The sequence below is a fragment of the Schistocerca serialis genome, chromosome 11 (genome assembly GCF_023864345.2).
Source record: "Schistocerca serialis cubense isolate TAMUIC-IGC-003099 chromosome 11, iqSchSeri2.2, whole genome shotgun sequence".
In the NCBI taxonomy this organism is placed as follows: domain Eukaryota; kingdom Metazoa; phylum Arthropoda; class Insecta; order Orthoptera; family Acrididae; genus Schistocerca; species Schistocerca serialis.
This window is the reverse complement of record NC_064648.1, coordinates 44,067,015-44,090,363: the sequence shown is the minus strand read 5'-3', so window position 1 is coordinate 44,090,363 and position 23,349 is coordinate 44,067,015. Positions and strand designations below refer to the sequence as shown.

Here is a 23,349-nt window from a genome sequence, read left to right as displayed (position 1 = left end):
TTGCTGATTCATTGAGTCTTCTTTACCCACTTAAACAGCAAACTGAAATAAGATACAAAGTCCATGTGACACTCACTTTAAGATTTTCTAATGTTTCCGTCAATCATTCTGAGATGTGTTAGTCACTTTTCATGAACCTCCTACTATGCTGTTACTTAATCTCTAATGTCTTTGGGAAGATATTAGACTTTGATTCTCAAATGGCAAATGTGTAATATTGCACGAGTTTTGTAAATTTTATTTTTTGTCATATAACTTTTACACAGACCCATTCTATTTCAGGTTAGTGAAATATTGCTGGAGAAGTGGCTGCCCATCTTGAATGGGAGAAAACTCTGCTTCAAAGGAGTCAGGTATAGATACATCTGAGAAAGACCATTTTTAATGTACATGTTATTTATTTATTTTTATTTAACTTATGCCCATAGATCCAGGTATATAATATAACATGAGCAGGCTGCATCTTTGCAGATGCTTGTTGTTCTTCTTACTTGAAGCCATTTTTCTGACTAGTTTCACTGTTGAGAAAGATCACACATAATTGTGGTGATGTGCAGTCCACAATGTAATTAATGTGATCATGATCTTAATGTCTCCACAAAAAGGAGTCCGATTGTATGTTAGGGTTGCATGAAGTAATCAGATGCCACTATTTAAAAAGTAATGTGGAAAAAGTTTTGGTGCAAATGCATAACCAACATTTGAAGAACTCCTGTGGGAAGCAGAGATCTGCGAGTAGGAGGGTAATGGGTGGGAAGTTGGGAATTTGGTCTGACAGAAAGAATGCCCAGATGAACAAGGCGGTGAAGGCAACTGTTCTAGAGAAGCGGAGCATCAGGGTTCGAGTCAGAGTGTGGCACCACAAATTTTCAACTCTCACCATCGCATAGCTGCAATGCCCTATGTGGCCGAAAGTCAGTACTTCCTTCCTATCTCTTTCCCATCCTGTTTGCTTTCACCCAATTATTCAAGAATATGTATACTGGCAATATGTGACTTCAAAGGTTAACAAGAATTTGTTAACCCCTGAAACAGGAACAAGTAGACACTATGTATATGCAAGTACTAAAGAAGACATTGGATATTTAGCATCTGGGACTTTTCAGACCTACCTTCTTTGTTGTTGTTGTGGTCTTCAGTCCAAAGACTGGTTTGATGCAGCTCTCCATGCTACTGTATCCTGTGCAAGCTTCTTCATCTACTCATTAACCTACATCTCTTCATCAACCTACATCCCTCTGAATCTGCTTAGTGTATTCATCTTTTGGTCTCTCTCAATGATTTTATTCCCCTTAATCACACACACACACACACACACACACACACACACACACACACACACACACACACACACACTTCCCTCCAGTACTAATTGGTCAGCCCTTGATGACTGATGACCTCAGAAGTTATGTCCCATAGTGCTCAGAGCCATTTTGATCACTTGATGCCCCTGAATGTGTCCTGCTAACTGATCCCTTCTTTTAATTAGTATGTACCACAAATTTCTCTTATCTCCAATTTCATCCAGTACGTGATCTACCCATCTAATCTTCAGCATTCTTCTGAAGTAGCACCACTTTTCAAAAGCTTCTAGTGTCTTCTTGCCTAAACTGTTTATCACCCATGTTTCACTTCCATACAAAGCTACACTCCTTACAAATGCTTTCAGAAAGGGCTTCCTGACACTTAAATCTATGCTTGATGTCAACGGATTTCTCTTCTTCAGAACTGCTTTTTTTTGCCATTGCCAGTCTACATTCTATATCCTCCTTACTTTGAACATCACCACTGATTTTGCTTCCCAAATAGCAAAACTCATTTGCTATTTATCTTATGTCCTCCTTTGAAGATACTGTCCATTCCATTAAGCTGCCCTTCCAAGTCCTTTGCAGTCTCTGACAGAATTGGCATAGGCCATTGGCAAACTTCAAAGTTTCTATTTCTTCTCCCTATTCCTCTTCCAAAGTTTTCGTTTGTCTTCTTTGCTGCTTGCTCAGTATACAGATTGAATAATCTTGGAGACAGACTACAACCATGTCTGTCTCCCTTCTCAACTAATGCTTCCCCTTTGTGCCCCTTGAATCTTATAACTGCAATCTGGTTTCTGTACAAATTGTAAGTAGCCTTTTGCTCCTTGTATTTTATCCCTGCCACCTTTAGAATTTGAAAGAGATTATTCCAGTCAACATTGACAAAAGCTTTCTCTGAGTCTACAAATGCTATAAACATAGGTTTGCCTTTCCTTAGCTTATTTTCAATGAGAAGTTGTAGGGTCAGTATTGCCTCGTGTGTCCCTACGTTTCTCTGAAATCGGAACTGATCTTCCCTAAGGGTTTCTTCCAACAGTTTTTCCATTTGTCTGTAAAGGATTCGTGTTAGTATTTTACAGCGGTGACTTATTAAATTGATAGTTTGGTAATTTTCACACCTGTCAGCACCTGTTTTCTTTGGAATTGGGATTACTAAATTCTTCTTGAAGTCTGAGGGTATTTTGCCTGTCTCATAGATCTTGCTCACCAGATGGAAAAGTTTTGTCATGGATGGCTCTCTCAAGGCAATCTGTAGCTCTAACGGAATGTTGTGTACTCCCAGGGCCTTGTTTAGATTTAAGTCTTTCAGTGCTTTGTCAAATTCATCATGCAGTATCATATCTCCCTTTTCATCTTCCTCTGCATCCTCTTCCGCTTCCATAACATTGCCCTCAAGTACATGTCCCTTGCATAGACCCTCTGTATACTCCTTCCATCTTTTTGCTTTCCTTTCTTTGATTAGGACTGGTTTTCCATCTGAGCTCTTGATATTCATACAGGAGGTTCTCTTTTCTCCAAACGTGTCTTTATTTTTCCTGTAGGCAATATCTAACTCGTAGTGATATATGCTTCCACATTCTTACATTTGTCCTCTTTCCATTCCTGCATAACCATTTTGCACTTCCTGTCGATCTCGTTTTTTTAGATGTTTGTATTCCCTTTCACCTGATTCATTTATTGCATTTTTATATTTTCTCCTTTCATCGATTAAATTCAGTATCCCTTGTGTTCCCCAATGATTTTTATGAGCCCTTGCCTTTTTACCTACTTGATCCTCTGATGCCTTCACTAATTCATTTCTCAAAGCTACCCATTCTTCTCCTTTGTACTTGTTAATATGATACTTTTTGAACAAAGAAATAAGTAAGCACTGGCCTGGTGTAAGTAAAACCCTCAAAGCCAAGTCTGATTAGGATAGTTAAATAAATGAAGAGGACCACAAAAAGATGTACATATGATATTAATTCAATAGAGAAATCACTCAAGCTACTGCTCTAACTAGGAACAGAAAGATACACTTTACTGTTTTACAATGTGACACTAGCAATAATACGGTGGAGGTAGTTACACATCTCAAAATCACTGACAATTGAAAGCCTTGAGACCTCTGCACATAGCACAGTGAACCAGGTGCCGGCAGTCGGTGATCGGGCTACCCCTTGAAGCCATCTTGTGTACCGGTAGTTGCGGCGATGCCTTTGAATGTCGGTGTGCATTATACTTGCTGCAGTGGTCCGACTTATGTCTACTTTGGCAGTAGGTGGCGTATGTCCATGTAGTCCAAGGTGGTAGCTGGAGTGGGAGCCAAAGGTGTGAGAAGTTCTCAATCTGCATGGACTGGCACATTTAGGTGAATGTTGTCTGTCTCCATCCAACTAAAATGCCCAGATCTTTCTTGACTTCATCACTTATATTACAAGCATTAAATAAAAAAATAAGTGTTGACATAACCACAGCTGAGTCCAAAGCAGATACAGGATCATCAGTGAAGTACAATACTTAACACTTACAGTACATTTATTACAGACACCAACATTTAGAGAGTACAGAATTGGATCCTGAATGGAGAGTGTTGCTGTTTATGTAACCATCATATATTCCAGAGTTTGAAAACGTTATGAACATGATAAACTTTGAGAACCTTCCAAAAATGATATATAGTAAATAAGAAATATTTGCTGGTGATTAGATTTGAACTGATAATTTGCAGCATGCCAGCCAATGGTGCTGATTGGTACTGCACTTCCATGCAGCACATATTCTGTCATTGCTCCATCTCATGATGAAACAGATGCCAGCCCATTTCAGAACTTCTCACTAGAGCTGAATACAACATCCTGGATCTAGATCTTGTCAGTGGTCTTCCATTTGGCAGCAATTCAGAGATCTTCATGTCATAATTTGCTGTCATGTTCTCTTTCCTTCCATGAGCATGAAAGGTAGACCTTCCGTCAAAACAATGTTTAGTTTTTTTAATGAAATACGTTCACATTCAAGTTAAGGAAATTCCAATTTTTCTTTTAACTCTTAATTTCTAAGTAGTTTACTCACATTGAAGGCCAGATAAATAAATAAAAGAAACTTATAATAAGCTTCACAGTCATTGGTGGGCCTTCAGTGTCCTTGAAAGAGAAGCCCCAGTGTCAGTCTTTGCCTCAGGAGTGTAGCAGGGCTTCATAAGGATGACATTGATGAGATCTCTGTACTTTTGACTTCTTGGTGAAGGATCATAATCCTCTACTTTGTATGTGATTTCTGAGAAGAGATGGAGGTTACAATAGAAACCACATTAGCATTTTACTAACTTTTCTGATAGCTACACTTTCGCATTATGCAGCTCTTGGTCCTTCTCCTGGGCTTCCAGGATCCATATGCGAGCCAGCTGTTTAGCTTCTTCAGTCTTGGTGATGATGTGTCTCACATAGTCTTCCTGAGTATCAGCCAGTCAAAACTGTAACATTGTTGTTGTTGCTGTGGTCTTCAGTCCTGAGACTGGTTTGTTGCAGCTCTCCATGCTACTCTATCCTGTGCAAGCTTCTTCATCTCCCAGTACCTACTGCAACCTACATCCCTCTGAATCTGCTTAGTGCATTCATCTCTTGGTCTCCCTCTATGATTTTTACCCTCCACGCTGCCCTCCAATACTGAATTGGTGATCCCTTGATGCCTCAGAACATGTCCTACCAACCGATGCCTTCTTCTAGTCAAGTTGTGCCACAAACTCCTCTTCTCCCCAATTCTGTTCAATACCTTCTCATTATTTATGTGATCTACCCATCTAATCTTCAGCATTCTTCTGTAGTACCACATTTTGAAAGCTTCTATTCTCTTCTTGTCCAAACTATTTATCGTCCATGTTTCACTTCCATACATGGCTACACTCCATACAAATACTTTCAGAAATAACTTCCTGACACTTAAATCTATATTCGATGTTAACAAATTTCTCTTCTTCAGAAACGCTTTCCTTGCAATTGCCAGTCTACATTTTATATCCTCTCTACTTCGACCATCATCAGTTATTTTGCTCCCCAAATAGCAAAACTCCTTTACTACTTTAAGTGCCTCATTTCCTAATCTAAAACCCTCAACATCACCCGACTTAAGTTGACTACATTCCATTATCCCCGTTTTGCTTTTGTTGATGTTCATCTTATATCCTCCCTTCAAGACACCATCCATTCCGTCCAACTGCTCTTCCAAGTCCTTTGCTGTCTCTGACAGAATTACAATGTCATCGGCGAACCTCAACGTTTTTATTTCTTCTCCTTGAATTTTAATACCTACTCCGAATTTTTCTTTTGTTTCCTTTACTGCGTGCTCAATATACAGATTGAATAACATCAGGGAGAGGCTACAACCCTGTCTTACTCCCTTCTCAACAACTGCTTCCCTTTCATGTTCCTCGACTCTTATAACTGCCATCTGTTTTCTGTACAAATTGTAAATAGCCTTTCGCTCCCTGTATTTTATGCCTGCCACCTTTAGAATTTGAAAGAGAGTATTCCAGTCAATATTGTCAAAAGTTTTCTCTAAGTCTACAAATGCTAGAAACGTAGGTTTGCCTTTCCTTAATCTTTCTTCTAAGATAAGTCCTAAGGTCAGTATTGCCTCACGTGTTCCAGTATTTCTACGGAATCCAAACTGATCTTCCCCGCGGACAGCTTCTACTAGTTTTTCCATTCGTCTGTAAAGAATTCGTGTTATTATTTTGCAGCTGTGGCTTATTAAACTGTTTGTTCAGTAATTTTCACATCTGTCAACACCTGCTTTCTGTGGGATTGGAATTATTATATTCTTCTTGAAGTCTGTGGGTATTTCGCCTGTTTCATACATCTTGCTCACCAGATGGTAGAGTTTTGTCAGGACTGGCTCTCCCAAGGCTGTCAGTAGTTCCAATGGAATGTTGTCTACTCCGGGGGTACTTGTTTCGACTCAGGTCTTTCAGTGCTCTGTCAAACTCTTCACGCAGTATCGTATCTCCCATTTCATCTTCATCTTCATCTACATCCTCTTCCATTTCCATAATATTCTCCTCAAGTGCATCGCCCTTGTATAGACCCTCTATATACTCCTTCCACATTTCTGCTTTCCCTTCTTTGCTTAGAACTGGGTTTCCATCTGGGCTCTTGATGTTCATACAAGTGGTTCTCTTATCTCCAAAGGTCTCTTTAATTTTCCTGTAGGCAGTATCTATCTTACCCCTAGTGAGATAAGCCTCTACATCCTTACATTTGTCCTCTAGCCATCCCTGCTTAGCCATTTTGCACTTCCTGTCGATCTCATTTTTAAGACGTTTGTATTCCTTTTTGCCTGCTTCATTTACTGCATTTTTATATTTTCTCCTTTCATCAATGAAATTCAATATTTCTTCTGTTACCCAAGGATTTCTACTAGCCCCCGTCTTTTTACCTACTTGATGCTCCGCTGCCTTCACTACTTCATCCCTCAAAGCTACCCATTCTTCTTCTACTGTATTTCTTTCCCTCATTCCTGTCAATTGTTCCCTTATGCTCTCCCTGAAACTCTGTACAACCTCTGGTTCTTTCAGTTTATCCAGGTCCCATCTCCTTAAAATCCCACCTTTTTGCAGTTTCTTCAGTTTTAATCTACTGGTCATATCCAATAGATTGTGGTTAGAGTCCACATCTGCCCCTGGAAATGTCTTACAATTTAAAACCTGGTTCCTAAATCTCTGTCTTACCATTATATAATCTATCTAATACCTTTTAGTATCTCCTGGGTTCTTCCATGTATACAACCTTCTATCATGATTCTTAAACCAAGTGTTAGCTATGATTAAGTTGTGCTCTGTACAAAATTCTACCAGGCAGCTTCCTCTTTCATTACTTAGCCCCAATCCATATTCACCTATTACGTTTCCTTCTCTCCCTTTTCCTACACTCGAATTCCAGTCACCCATGACTATTAAATTTTCGTCTCCCTTCACTATCTGGATAATTTCCTTTATTTCATCATACATTTCTTCAATTCCTTCATCATCTGCAGAGCTAGTTGGCATATAAACTTGTACTACCGTAGTAGGTGTGGGCTTCGTATCTATCTTGGCCACAATAATGCGTTCACTATGCTGTTTGTAGTAGCTTACCCGCATTCCTATTTTCCTATTCATTATTAAACCTACTCCTGCATTACCCCTATTTGACTTTGTGTTCATAACCCTGTAGTCACCTGACCAGAAGTCTTGTTCCTCCTGCCACCGAACTTCACAAATTCCCACTATATCTAACTTTAACCTATCCATTTCCCTTTTTAAATTTTCTAACCTACCTGCCCAATTAAGGGATCTGACATTCCACGCTCCGATCCGTAGAATGCCAGTTTTCTTTCTCCTGATAACGACATCCTCTTGAGTAGTCCCTGCCCGGAGATCCGAATGGGGGACTATTTTACCTCCGTAATATTTTACCCAAGAGGACGCCATCATCATTTAATCATACACTAAAGCTGCAAGCCCTCGGGAAAAATTACGGCCGTAATTTCCCCTTGCTTTCAGCCGTTCACAGTACCAGCACAGCAATGCCGTTTTGGTTATTGTTACAAGGCCAGATCAGTCAATCATCGAGACTGTTGCCCTTGCAACTACTGAAAAGGCTGCTGCCCCTCTTCAGGAACCACACGTTTGTCTGGCCTCTCAACTGATACCCCTCCGTTGTGGTCGTACCTATGGTACGGCTATCTGTATCGCTGAGGCACGCAAGCCTCGCCACCAACGGCAAGGTCCATGGTTCATGGAGTGGGCGGGGGGTTGTAACAATGTGTCTGCTGAAATTATAACAATGTATCTGTTGTAATTTCGGCTTTGTGACTGTGGAGCAGAAAGAATAGTGTGAAACCTTGCATTGCTTGGTCATACACAGATGTCATGATGGGCAATATGTATCCCAATCTTTGTTCGACTGTATCTGCCAACGTCCCATAACTGCCAGTGTTTGCCTCAATATTTTTGTCATACAGTATTACCAATGTAGATGTTAGCGTCTCCTTATCAGCAAGGAAACGTCTTCCTCCCACATCATTCCAGGAAAATTTAGTGTCTCTGCATAGCAATTCTGGCGAGGGTCATGCCTTGCTGCACAGGCCCTTTATGAAGCACTGGGATCAGGATGGGACTCAGTTGCCATTCACTTGGTGCCCCAAGATTTTTATTTTTTGGGTGGTGAATGGGCACTTTTTCAGACTCAGGTGGAACCCTGCAGGTCGAACAGAAACATAAACACAGTGCAAGTGACACGTCTTCAAACTCAGAGGGGCCATCAGGAACTATGAAGGCAGTCTTTTCACTATCAGCCTCATCAATCTCAATTTTGACAGCAGCCTGTCTGCATGATCATCGTTAAAAAAATACTTTGCTACTTTCAAGCAGTCTAGAGTATAGTATGCAGCAATGGGTTTATCTAATTTTTCGGACTTTTTTTCAGTGTCAGTAGTCGATGCAGTAACACCACGCGCCATCCTCACCCCTCATGAGAACTGCAGGAAGGATATAAAGTGCTACCTCAAAGTTAAATACTGACGTCTTGTGGCACTTTCTCCACTTCCTCATGAGTTGTGCGTCACTCAGCCAGTGATCTCATACACGTGGTAACTAATTCATGGATTCTGCCCCATTTTAATATGGTCCACATGATCTCTCACTTCTGCACTCAAGTTTGAATGCACCCAGAAATGGGCATGGAATGGCTACACACACAGACTTTTTCCTCCATCAGGGCAGATCTTATTAGCTGTCTGATAATAACATCGTCCACTTCATCATCTGTAGTGGTAGCAGAGCACAATTCTCCACCAGTGGCATTCAGCTGCCAACTCTGGTCTAGTTTAGCTGCTCCAATGCAATTACATTTAGGGAACAGCTGTATTTGCTTGTGACAATTAGTGATGTATGCGTATTTATTTTTTGGGCCTGAGTATCTTTCTGTAGTTGACAAGAGCTTCACAGTTTGACTGAGTATCTTGACTGAGGAATGGAGCTCATCAGTTAGATGACATGGGATGTCATCTTCAGTAGCAAATAACCACCCAGAGCTTGTTGGAATAGCTTTGTGTATGTGGAACTTTGATTTTGCACAGTCTGACTGCGTGTGATGTCTGCAAGAATTCCTATCTGAAAACAGCATTGTGATTACGTTATGTTAAAACAAAAAATTTCAAAGGGCTGTTGTTCTTACATGATAGTTATTCTTGCAGTACATCATGTGGATGTATGTCCCACTTGCAACCATCAGCACAATTGCTTTTGTATCATGGAATATTGTCCTCTGTTGCTGATGATAACAAGCATTCAACATTGCAGAAAAAGAAGCCTTGGAGTCAAACAGTGCCCAGACAGGTTGGTCGTCAGTGACTATGTCACTGTGGTTTCCTTACACTGTGATGATTGCCAACCAAGGAGGATTTTTGTCCGTGACAGCCTCACCTCCATAGATGGTTGCCTTACTTAGCTTTTATGAGATCACATTCTAGGTGAGTGGCTGGTACCTGTGTATGGCAAAAGGGAACAGCTGTCAGCATCTGATGGGTGACTTTTCCCCGTGTACAACAACTGGCATCATCTCACAAGTTGACTCTAACCATCTGCAGTTGACTAGTGTGAATAGAACTCTTTTGATACTTGACGTATCAAGGCACAATAATCATCATAAGCTAGTCTTATTTCTCTGCACTAGCATACAATGACTCCAGGGTGCCCACAGTGAAGACATACCAGTGTGTTGTTCTCTGACCACCAGATGTCTCTTCTACAGGGCATTGTACTTGGCAGAGGAGTTGGTTGTACTCGAGATTGTAGAAATGCTGGGTTTTCATTTGAAGGATATGCCATAATCCAAGTTGGTAGAGTCCATTCTTCATGGTGCATTCAAGTAGTGCCCGAGATTGGGGCTAAGGATTGGTACATCTCTTTGTCAACATTCTTTTTTTGAAGTATGGGGTTCATGTTCATAGCTGCTATCCCTCGTGCACTTTATGCAACATTCCTGGGTGCCATAAACTGCTGTATGTATCATTACCTGGTGTGTCAGAGAGGTGAGGTCATGATGGGCTTCCACAACTGCCATGGGGACCACATTGAGATGGCGATCATACTTCTTTCATCCAAGACTTGTCTTGTGCGTTTTCTTCATGCACTGGTAACATTAGATGAAATCGTTGATTGTTGTGACATCCTTTACCAGAAAAGCTCAATACATAATCTGTTTTGTTAGCTTCTGTCATATTCGCTTCCACTGTGTGGCATAAAGCCAAAATATTTTTTATGTACAATTGAGTCATTTCTCCATGAATTGGGCCCCATTCTTCAATTATTCTTCCACTAAGTGGACCTGCTGCTGATTATTATGGAATGTTTTCTTCAGTTAGGCCTGGAATTTGTCCCAACCAATGAGCTGCTCTTTGTTGTTCCTGAATTGTAGTTGGGCTATGCCACCCACATGAAAGTATATGAATGGCAAACATTAGTTGAATCCTTTCAGCCATTTTGTTGGGTCCTGACCATTGTCTTCAGTAGGCACTGGAGGATGTCTGATGTGCTGTTCACTTACTGTTGATTTGTTCATCAAGACAACACCTTTTATGTTGTCTAATTGGAGCTAGAAGATACAGATGTTTTGAAATAACCAACATCTCCACCAAACAGGGTCATGTAAAAATCACAGTTGAGTCCAAATCAGAAAGCACGGCCATCTATAAGTACCAACACACTGATACGGAGAGTGCTGTTGTTTATACAAACATAAACTATTTCATTATATGTGAACATAACAGACACAATATATTTCAAGAACCTTGTAGAAATTATGAATACTACATAATAAATATTTAGTGGTAATTGGATTGGAATTGGTGATCTGCAGAAGGCTAGCGGGGATGCTAGCTATAACTTCACACTGCCTATGGCAAAGCTCGTGGCAATATCACCTATTAATATTTTGTATCATCTGTCCAGGGCATTTGATGATGTCGATCAACACACTATTTTTTGTGGAAAGAATCGGTGATGAATAATATGTTTGCACATATTTAATAAAAAGAAGCAGATACTAGAATGACAAAAAAAATTGTCATGGGGCGAATCACAGAAAGTCACATACTGTTTAATTTTGCATCCTCTTCTCTTTCTTATACAGGTGGATGACTCAACATCACATTCATCAAGCATAGTAAGTTCTTTTGGTGTGTGGCACAGCAGTTACAATTAACCATGTTGTAGAGACAGAAGCAGGTGAAGTTGTTAAGAATGTTAAATGACATGTGTCTTAGTTTTAAAAAAGAAAACAAATGAAAAACATAATATTCACTTATATGCAACAAAGGGACTTAACAGCAGTAATTAATGAAGAACATTAACAGGAGCCAATGAATAGGCTAAAATGCTCAAGTTTTTGGTTGAGCTTGTTGTCGCATATTTGCAGTGGACGAAACATATTAGCGAGCCCCTCAATCAGCTAAATTCAGCAGCTGTTGCTACTTGCATAATTGCTAATTTGTGAGAGAAACAAGTCTGTATCTTGTTTTATGTAATGTTATTAATGGCATGTAGCATGAGTTTGTGTGGTAACTCATTGCCAGTGTAAACAGTATTGATTGTGAAACAGTAGGCAGTGAAAGAAATGTGTAGTTTTCACCTATAGCCATCTTTAGAGGCCCCTCCCACAAGTTAGGCATTCTGACTGCACTTGCAAGACAGGTATACAGAGTGTTTCACAATTTCTATTACAGGCTTCTAAGGATTGTAGAGGAGAATTAGTAAATAAATTTTTGTTTAGGATCCCAGTGTGGAGCAGTCACAGGGCAAACCTCAGAATGTCATATACGGTTTAATTTTGTGTCCTGTTCTATTTCTTATACATGTGACTCACTCAACTTCACATACAGCAGGCAGAGTTGGATGTAATATAAAATTGTAAAGTTTGGATCAGTTTAAATCTCCCACTTCGTGGTACATACACAAAGCAAAGGACATGCTGTCAACAACCACTCTTGTAATTGTGATGTCATGTACCATTTTTGCCCAACTACAACAACAGCTGTAAGGAACTGATAGATTAGGAGGGTTGACTAGTGCTTAATGGATCTGCCTCACTGTCAACATTGAAGTTGAAAGAGATGTTAGGGGCTCCTGCAGAACATACATGTCAGAGCTCGTTGTTTCCACTATCTGCATATTGTGAAATGGGGAATTTGAAAGTGATCAGATTTTCAAACTTAGTTTTGTAACTATTAAGTATCTATGAAGTACACTCTAAGACAGAAAGAATCAATGCACTATGAAAGAATTATCCTAATGGGATGGAAATTGGTAGATGTGATATTCATGTACAGATGAACAAATGAGTACAATTTCAGAAAAAATTGGATGATTTATTCAAGATAAAGAGCTTCACAAACTGAGCAAGTCAGTAACAAGGTGTTCCACCAGTGGCCCTTATACAAGCAGTTATTTGGGTTGGCGCTGATTGATAGAGTTGTTGGATGTCCTCCAGAGCGGTTGTTGTTGTTGTTGTTGTTGTCTTCACCCCAGAGACTGGTTTGAAGCAGCTCTCCATGCTACTCTATCCTGTGCAAGCTTCTTCATCTCCCTGTACCTACTGCAACCTGCATCCTTCTGAATCTGTTTAGTTATTCATCTCTTGGTCTCCCTCTATGATTTTTACCCTCCACGCTGCTCTCCAATACTAAATTGGTGATCGCTTGATGCCTCAGAATGTGCCCTACCAAGTGATCCCTTCTTCTAGTCGTGTTGTGCCACAAATTTCTCTTCTCCCCAATTCTATTCAATATCTCCTCATTAGTTATGTGATCTATCCATCTAACCTTCAGCATTCTTCTGTAGCACCACATTTCGAATGCATCTATTCTCTTCTCGTATCAACTATTTATCATCCACGTTTCACTTCCATACATGGCTACACTCCATACAAATACTTTCAGAAACAATTTCCTGACACTTAAATCTGTACTCTATATTAAGAAATTTCTCTTTTTCAGAAACGCTTTCCTTGCCAGTGCCAGTCAACATTTTATATCATCTCTATTTCAACATCTCTACTCTACCATCAGTTATTTTGCTCCCCAAATAGCAAAACTCATTTACTACCTTAAGCTCCTCATTTCCTAATCTAATTCCCACAGCATCACCTGATTTAATTCGACCACATTCCATTATCCTTGTTTTGCTTTTGTTGATGCTCATCTTATATCCTCCTTTCAAGACACTGTCAATTCTGTTCAGCTGCTCTTCCAAGCCCTTTGCTGTCTCTGACAGAATTACAATGTCATTGGCAAACCTCAAAGTTTTTATTTCTTCTCCATGGATTTTAATTCCTACTCCAAATTTTTCTTTTGTTTCCTTTACTGCTTGCTCAATACACAGATTGAATAACATCGGGGATCGGCTACAAACCTGTCTCACTCCCTTCCCAACCCCTGCTTCCCTTTCATGTCCCTCGACTCTTATAACTGCCATCTGGTTTCTGTGCAAATTGTAAATAGCCTTTCACTCCCTGTATTTTATCCCTGCCACCTTCAAAATTTGAAAGAGAGTATTCCAGTCAATATTGTCAAAAGTTTTCTCTAAGTCTACAAATGCTACAAACGTAGGTTTGCCTTTCCTTAATCTATTTTCTAAGATAGTACGTAGGGTCAGTATTGCCTCACGTGTTCCAACATTTCTACAGAATCGAAACTGATCATCCCCGAGGTCAGCCTCTACCAGTTTTTCCATTCGTCTGTAAAGAATTTGTGTTAGTATTTTGCAGCCATGGATTATTTAACTGATAATTTGGTAATTTTCACATCTGTCAACACCTGCTTTCTTTGGGCTTGGAATTATTATATTCTTCTTGAAATCTGAGGGTATTTTGTTTATCTCTTACATTTTGCTCACCAGATGGAAGAGTTTTGTCAGGACTGGCTCTCCCAAGGCTGTCAGTAGTTCTAATGGAATGTTGTCTACTCCCGGGGCCTTGTTTCGGCTTAGGTCTTGTAGTGCTCTGTCAAACTCTTCACACAGTATCATATCTCCCATTTCGTCTTCATCTACATCCTCTTCCATTTCCATAATATTGACCTCAAGAACATCACCCTTGTAAAGACCATCTGTATACTCCTTCCACCTTTCTGCTCTCTCTTCTTTGAGTAGAACTGAGTTTCCATCTGAACTCTTGATATTCATGCAAGTGGTTCTCTTTTCTCCAAAGGTCTTTTTAATTTTCCTGTAAGCAGTATCTATCTTACCCCTAATCATTTATGCTCCACATCCGTACATTTGTCCTCTGGCCATCCCTGTTTAGCCATTTTGGACCTCCTGTCGATCTTATTTTTGAGACATTTGTATTTCTTTTTTGCCTGCTTCATTTACTGCATTTTTGTATTTTCTCCTTTCATCAATTAAATTCATATCTCTTCTGTTACCCTAGGATTTCTATTAGCCCTCGCCCTTTTACCTACTTGATTCTCTGCTGCCTTCACTTTTTCATCTCTCAAAGCTACCTATTCTTTCCTACATTCTTGTCAATCGTTCCCTAATGCTCTCACTGAAACTCTCTGCAACCTCTGCTTCTGTCAGTTTATCCAGGTCCCATCTCCTTAAATTCCCAGCTTTTTGCAGTTTCTTCAGTTTTAATCTACAGTTCATAACCGATAGATTGTGGTCAGAGTCTACATCCACCCCTGGAAATGTCTTACAATTGAAAACCTGGTTCCTAAATCTCTGTCTTACCATTATATAATCTGTCTGAAACCTTTCAGTATCTCCAGGCTTCTTCCTTCTTTTATGATTCTTGAACCAAGTGTTAGCTATGATCTTGACTATCTGAATAATTGCTTTTATCTCATCATACATTTCATCAATCTCTTCGTCATCTGTGGAGTTAGTTGGCATATAAACTTGTGATACTGTGGTAGGCGTAAACTTTCTATCTATCTTGGCCACAATAATGCGTTCACTATGCTGTTTGTAATAGCTTACCTGCATTCCTATTTTGTTTTTTGTTATTCATTATTAAACCTACTTCTGCATTACACCTATTTGATTTTCTATTAAAACCCTGTACCCACCGGACAAAAAGTCTTGTTCCTCCTGCCACCAAACTTCACTAATTCCCACTATATCTAACTTTAACCTATCCATTTCCCTTTTTAAATTTTCTAACCTACCTGCCCAATTAAGGGATCTGACATTCCACGCTCCGATCCGTAGAATGCCAGTTTTCTTTCTCCTGATAACGACATCCTCTTGAGTAGTCCCTGCCCGGAGATCCGAATGGGGGACTATTTTACCTCCAGAATATTTTACCCAAGAGGACGCCATCATCATTTAACCATACAGTAAAGCTGCATGCCCTCGGGAAAAACTACGGCTATAGTTTCCTCTTGCTTTCAGCCGTTCACAGTACCAGCACAGCAAGGCTGTTTTGGTCAGTGTTACAAGCCCAGATCAGTCAATCATCCAGACTTTTGCTCCTGCAACTACTGAAAAGGCTGCTGCCCCTCTTCAGGAACCACGCATTTGTCTGGCCTCTCAACAGATACTCCTCCGTTGTGGTTGCACCTGCGGTACAGCTATCTGTATCGCTGAGGGACGTAAGCCTCACCATCAATGGCAAGGTCCATAGTTCATGGAGGGAGACTCCAGAGGGGTATGGTGCCAAATTCTGTGCAACTGGTGCATTGGATTATCAAAATCCAAAGCTAGTTGGGGGCCCTGCCCATAATGCTCCAAAGGTTTTCAATTGGTGAGAGATCCGGTGACCATGCTAGCCAAAGCAATAGAGACTCTTCCTGTGAGAAGGGATTATCTTGTTGAAATGTAAGCTCAGGATGGTGTCCCATCAAGGGCAACAAAATCCCCCAATGACAACCCAACAGGTCCTGCTGTGAAATGACATGGCACCCCAGACAATCACAATTGGTTGTGTGGCCATATGACAGGTGACATTTGGGTTGGTATCCCACCACTGTCCAGGGCTACTCCAGATACCTCTTTGCTGGTCATTGGGGTTCAATTTAAAGTTGGATTCATCATTGAAGACAATTCTACTCCAATCAGTGAGATTGCAGGTCGTATATGCCCGAAACCACTGTAGACAGGCTTGTTGTTGTACAGGGATCAATGGTGGTCAGCACAAGTGGCACTGAGAGCTCAGACCCTTTTCTGAGATTCACCTATTAATGGTCCTTGTGGTCACTGAAGCATCAGTTGCTCATCAGATTAATAGTGATGGTGAGTCAGGGGCTCTGAGTGCCTCTGTAATGATTGCTGAGTCCTCACATTCTGTTGTCTCTCTAGGTCAGCTGTTTCCATCCCAATGCTGTGTTCAGCCACGGTTAACCCATTCCTGCCAACATAGTCGAATTTTGACATCACTCGTATTCATTGTGAGTGATTCACTGGCTACTCCAACTGTCTTTTTTGAATCCAACTATGCGCTGTCATCTGTGTATATTGTTCATGTGGCACTCTGTAAGGAATAGCTACTGTCAAACTGAGTACACTGAATGGAATGTGCAATGACTGTATGTCTTGGTATCAACATATCCCCAGTTTACTAACCTTGCCAACTGTGTGGTGAAATTTCATTGCAGCATCATACATCCAACTGTCGACCACCAAAGTTTACAGTTTTGCTTTTTTTGTGTAATAAACTTTGTTCAATTGACAAAACTCCCACTACATGGCATTCTTACCTCTGTCTTTCCCGGTAGGAATCTACCATTTTCTGCCATCTTTGTGTGGGCCATACTAAGTTGACACATGGTTTTTTACTACACAATGATCCCCCACCCCATCCCTGTAGTGGGCCTCCCCTTATGGTGATACATATTTTGCTCCCCTCATGGTGGTACATATTTGGCTGGACTGCCCCTGCCTTTTGGTCCTTTGCACTAAATGTGCCACTGCGAGGTGCCAGCAGCCAATCCTGGGATGCTTAGTCTGTCCTCAGTTTTCTTTGCGAAAGCGCTTTGTCCTCTCAGGTTTAAGTTCTTGAATTTTTGTCTGGAATTGGAGTCCCTTGGCGTTGGCGTTGGTTATGGAGGCCATGGCCTTGCCTCCACACCAGCTAGATTCTTTCCAGCATTTCCGCTACGTTTTGTGCAGTTTTTTCCCATTTTCATGTGTCTTCTTCCTCCGGTGTTGTCCCCATAATGTTGTGATCGTGGTATATAATATGCAGTTTGGGACTGATCGATGGAGGTGCTGGTGCCCCAATGCGCGTAGCATTTCTGGATCACCCTACTCTCCCCTGTTTTTTTCCTCTCCCTGCTGCCCCAATGTTCCTTCTACCTCTTTGTTAGCCCGTTTTTCCTTCCCCGTGACTGGACTGTGGTGTTTGTGTTGTTTCTTCCTTGGTTTTTTTCCTACCACCTTATATCGTGGGACCGATCATATCGCTGTTTAGTCCCCTCTCCCAGTCAACCAACCAACCATCTGTCGATACCTGCATAGATATCAGTTTGTGAACAGTTTACCTAACTATTACGTAGCGCATTGTTTTTCTTGCCCTAAAGTGTAGAGGGTGACCCAAAAGCCTGATAACATTTGAAATTCAATATTTTACCAATTAACGTAGGTAGTGAGGTAAAAATTGACACACATACTTAAAATGACATGGGGTTTATGAAACCAGAAAGAAGTTCGCAAAAGACCAACAGATGGTGCTTCATAGGATCATCATCGTCAGTTATCTGCTATATTAGCAGGTCCTTTGCCTCTCCATTTTCTGCGATCCATTGCTTCCTTCTTAAGGCTGCTGTATGTTGTACCGTCCATCATGTCATCCAGTATCTGGAATCTCTTCCTTCCTCGCTTCCTTTTCCCTTCTACATAACCTTCTAAAACTGTTTTTATCAGTCCGTCATTTTTTCTTAATATATGCCCAATCCAATTTCTTTTTCTTCTCTTTATTACATCTAGTAACTGCCTTTTCTCTCCCACTCTTCTCAGTACCTCTTCATTTTTTACTCTGTCCATCCAACTTATTCCTTCCATCTTCCGCCATGTCCATATCTCAAAAGCCTCCAGCCTTTCTCTGTCTTTTTTCCTCATAGTCCATGTTTCAGCACCATATAGAAGAACACTCCATACAAGACATTTTATGAGTCTCTTTCTGAGTTCTCTGTCCATACCGCTGCAGAAGATTCTCCTTTTCTTATAAAACGCCTCTTTTGCCATTGCTATCCTTGTTTTAATTTCTGTGGTGCACTTCCAGTCGGTGTCTATCCTGCTTCCAAGATACTTAAAATTTTGCACCTGTTCTAGTTTTTCTCCATTCAGCACAATTTTTAGTTCCTTATTTCCTCCTATTGCCAATACTTTTGTTTTATTTGTGTTAATTTTCATTCCATATTTTTTTCCGTTAGTTGCAATGGTGTCCACCAAATCCTGTAATTCTTTTTCCCCTGTGGCTAAAAGGACCATGTCATCAGCAAATCTCAAGCACCCTACTCTTCTTCCTCCAATTTCTACTCCTTTGTCATCTAATGAGCATTGGTCAATCATATTTTCCAAGTACAGGTTGAAAAGAGTAGGTGATAAACAGCATCCTTGTCTTACTCCTTTCCCTAGTCTGATCCAGTTTGTACTTTCTCCTCTCACTTTAACTGAAACTTTTTGATTAAGGTACAATGAGTTTATAAGTCTTCTGGTTTTCCAGTCCACTCTCTTTTCCCTCATAATAGTCGCCAGCTTGTCCCAAACCACATTGTCAAATGCCTTTTCTAAATCGATGAAGCACATATATAGGTCTCTTCCTTTTTCAATAAACCTTTCTCCTAAGATTCGTAGGAGCCCTATTGCATCTCTGGTGCCCGTATTCCGTCTAAAGCCAAACTGCTCCTCGCCGAGATTCTCCTCTATTACTTTTTCAAGTCTTTTATTAATTATTCTTAACATCACTTTGGCTGCATGTGAAATGAGGCTGATTGTCCTGTGCTCGCTGCATTTCTTGGTTCCTTGTTTTTTCGGCAATGGAATCATTACTGTTGTCAAAAAGTCCTCAGGCCATTCACCACTGTCATATATTTTATTACATAACCTCAATATTTCTCTTATTCCATTGTGGTTCAAGCATTTTAGTATTTCTCCCGGTATTGTATCTGTACCTACTGCTTTGCCATTTTTCATTGCAGCAATAGCAGACTTTACTTCTTCCATTATGATGGTCGGTCCTTTCTCTTCATCACTTACACTGTTGTGTGATTCAAGTTCCAGAGTTTCTGGTTTGCTATTTGTGTCATATAGCTCTTTTATATATTCTTCCCATCTCTGGAGGACATCGTCACGATCTTTATACACTACCTCTTCGTCTTTACTCAAAATTTCCATAGTAGCACTTCCTGCTCTGTTTTGTTCCCATGTCATAGTCTTTACTCTGTTGTATAGTAAGTCGTATCTTCCTTTCCTGTCCAGTTCTTCAATTTCATCACATTCCTCTTTTAGCCATTTTTTCCTAGCCTGCTCTGTTTCTCTTCACAGTTCGTTATTTAACCTTCGGTATATCTTTCTTGCATCTTCAGTGTTCTTGTTTTTCAATTTTCTTCTCTCCTCCATCTTGGAAATCATTTCTTGTGTGACCCATGGTTTTTTTGACCTTTTCCCTTTTACATATCCTATATTTTGCTGTCCTGCTTTAATGATTCCTTCTTTCAGCATATTCCAGTACTCGTTGGCATTATCAGGTGCTTCTTTGTCTCGTAATGTGTTTAGAAAGTCCCGAGACAGCATTTCTGTAATTTGTTCTTTGTTGGACCTTATCTTCTCTAGATCCGATTTCTTCACCATTGTCGCCTTTTTCAGTTTTTTCATTCTTATTTCTATTTCTGCCATAAGTAAGTTGTGGTCACTATTAATATCTGCTCAAGAAGGTGCACACATAACCAGGTGCTTCATAGGATACAAAAACAAAAATTAACATAAAAATTGATTTTTAGCAAGATGATGTTCTTTGCTTAAGACATGCTCAACATGTCAGATGTCGTTCATCAATAATACTTGCAGTCAAGGGACAATGTTGTGAACAGCATTATGCTGCATATCAATAGATATGTTAGAAATTGCCATCAGATGTCATCTTTTTAGCATCCGTAATGTCAGATGATCACTGTAGACTTCTGACTTCAGGTAAACCTACAACCAATAATCACATGTATTGAGGCCAAACATGATGGAAGTATCAACTCAGCACACAATCCTCACCTAATGATGTGCGTAAGAGATCTTTCACACATGTAGCAATGTGGGCTTCAGTGCCATCCTGCATAAAAGTCATACCTTCCAGCAGGTGTTTATCAGCCAGGCTAAGGATGGTGCGATCCTGTAACATATTGGCATACTTCACACCTGCCATGCTGACAATTCAAAATGCAGTACTATGCATTTCCTCAAAGAAAAAAAGCCCAATCATGAGTGATGTGGTAAATCCACACCACATTATGACTTCCCCATCATGCCATTGAGTTTCCAGTGTCATTGACTTGTTGGTGGGTTTTTGCACTCATTATTGATTTCAATGAAACTCCATGTCATTTCAGACGTGTAACAAGTTGTACCTCTCTACCTTCTTTATTCTGTGTATTAGTGCATTTTAAAATGTTAACAGACTTTTGTGTCACCTTGTATTTTACTCTTAAATTTACTTTGATCTTGTTCTTTTGGTAGATGTAGTGTAATGTGATGCGAGTGCAAACTTCTGTTTATTTCTTTTTTGTGTTCATTAGGTCTATGGGAAGCACGTACATTGATCACACAACAGCTTCAGTAAAATCAAGACTCAAAAGTGATACTGTGACACTTGTTGATGGCAATACCTGCAAGCTCATAGGACAGTTTCATGATGTACATAATTGTAAGGATGTCTACAGTTTTGTATCTCAGTTTTAAGGTGTTACGTTAGAGCTAGTCGAAGGAAAATGAGATAGATGGCAAAAAAGTAAGAAAATTGTTTATGATTTAAAAAGTAATCATGATAACTGTTAATACATTATCTGACTGTGAGACAAGATGACTGATACCATCACAGAAAAATGTTAGCGGAGCAAATTGACGGCAAAAAATGTCTTTCTTCAGGGCTTCAAAAATATGGAAATCATGTTGGTAAGATTGCAACTCTATGAAGGATGTGCAAAGGCTTCCCAGCAAAACTACCGTAGAAACAGCCTTTCAACGTATTGCCCCCTCCACATATGACCTAAGTTGTTTTGAGTATGCTGCAGAAATTTTGCTGGGTAGCTCTTGCACATCTGCCATTCATTACTGATCTCTCCCCATGTGATTTCCATATTTTTTGAGCCTCAAAGAAAGACATCCATGGCATTTGTTTTGCTTCGGACAAAGAGATCTACACCTGGGTAGTAGTAGTGTTGGTGGTGGTGGTGGTGGTGGTGGTGGTGGTGGCGGTAGTAGAGTAGTAGTAGTAGTAGCTTTATTCATCCATAGAGCTCTTTTTACAAGTATATAGGACATGTAAAAGTATTTACAAGTTTAGACCAATTTAAAATAAGTGAATTCATATACACATATATTTACAGACCTCTAGTTAGACATAATCATTAGATTTACTCCTGGTATACAATATGTTTTTTACAAATAACGTATTAAATAATGTAATACCACACTGTTCACTCATATTTCACTATCACTCACTGCACACAGTATACACACATTGTTTCATTACACTTCCCTCACCACACACACACACACACACACACACACACACACACACACACACACACACACACACACACACTGGTGATCTCTGGGCAATTTTCTGTACCACAACTTGCCATTTGCTATCCTGAGAAACTGAGTCAGCATCCCTCCATAATGAGTAAGATGTTGAGCTCAGAAAGAGGAAGAGGTGTTAGAGTGGTGCTATGCATAGCTTAGGGGTAAGTATTTCTTGAAGAAAAAATAAGAAAAAAATGTAAAGTGAAGGTGTTATCTGGAATGTTGGATTTTTTAAATCATCATTATTATTATTATTATTATTATTTATTTCTACAACATTTTTTTATGAAACCCCTACTCTGTTTTGTCTAAGTAATCCTTCAATGTATAAAATATATCGCATAACAGGCACTTTTAGCTGCCTTATTAAATAAGTGTATTTCTGCAATTTCTTTAATCTCTTTTGGTGATTTATTGCACAGTTTTATTCCTTGGTAGAAAATGCTGTTTTGAGTTTTATGTTTATTTTTTCTTGGTAAATGTAAGTTGAGTCTATGTCTTGTTGCATGGTCATGGACAGAGGTGTTTGTGCAGTAATTATCAATCTTATTTTTGATGTGTATAACTGACTGGTAAATGTCTTCACTTGGAGCAGTTAAAATCCCCAGTGTTTGAACAGATCTTTACAATGACCTTAACTAGTATTTTTGGTTATTATTCTTATACTGTGATACTGTGTGCAGCATCTTTTCTGGAGTTTGAAAATTGTGATCATATTTTGTGCATTTGTTCCCCAAAAAAGAATGCCAAAGCTAACAATTGAGTGTACATATAAATAATATGTAACTAAGAAAACTGCATGTTACACCCTGATGATAGGATTCTAAGGGCATTCGCTCTGGTTGTAGGATTGGGAAAAGAGTGGACAGTCCTGGGATCCACATGGTGTGGCTCTCCAATCCACTGGCTAGTGTCAGGACACTGATTTGTGGATTTCTGGTGAGGGGGTTTCCTAAAGGGAGTATTTTCACTGGTGAATGACAGAGGAGAAATTTACTTCTTTTGCTGGGTGGGAGGAGTATTTCCCAAAATTAACTGTGCTGCAAGAACCTTGAGAAGGGAGGGCCTATCTCCCCTATGGTCAAGTTTATCTGTGTGCTACCGGATGTCTTGATGTCTATGTAATAAATACTCCTGTAACTACTGACAACTTGGTCACAGTAGTGACAAGGGTCAATATCATCACTGAGATTGAACTGAGGCAATCATACTTTTCCAGGGCTTCTAAATATGAAAGCATCTGTGAGCTTTAGTTCTTCACTTTTGTGTTTGTTGACTAAGTTACCACAATTC

General features: G+C 39.9%; 1 protein-coding gene across 1 annotated transcript in view; it reads left to right on the top strand.

Moving 5' to 3' along the window:
* Positions 1-336: 336 nt before the first annotated feature.
* LOC126427181 (uncharacterized) overlaps positions 337-23,349 on the top strand; it is a 79,475-nt gene continuing 56,462 nt past the window's right edge. Inside the window, exon 1 of the mRNA XM_050089405.1 lies at positions 337-353. The gene's annotated coding sequence lies outside the window, so the exon portion shown is untranslated. The remainder of the gene's footprint in view (positions 354-23,349) is intronic.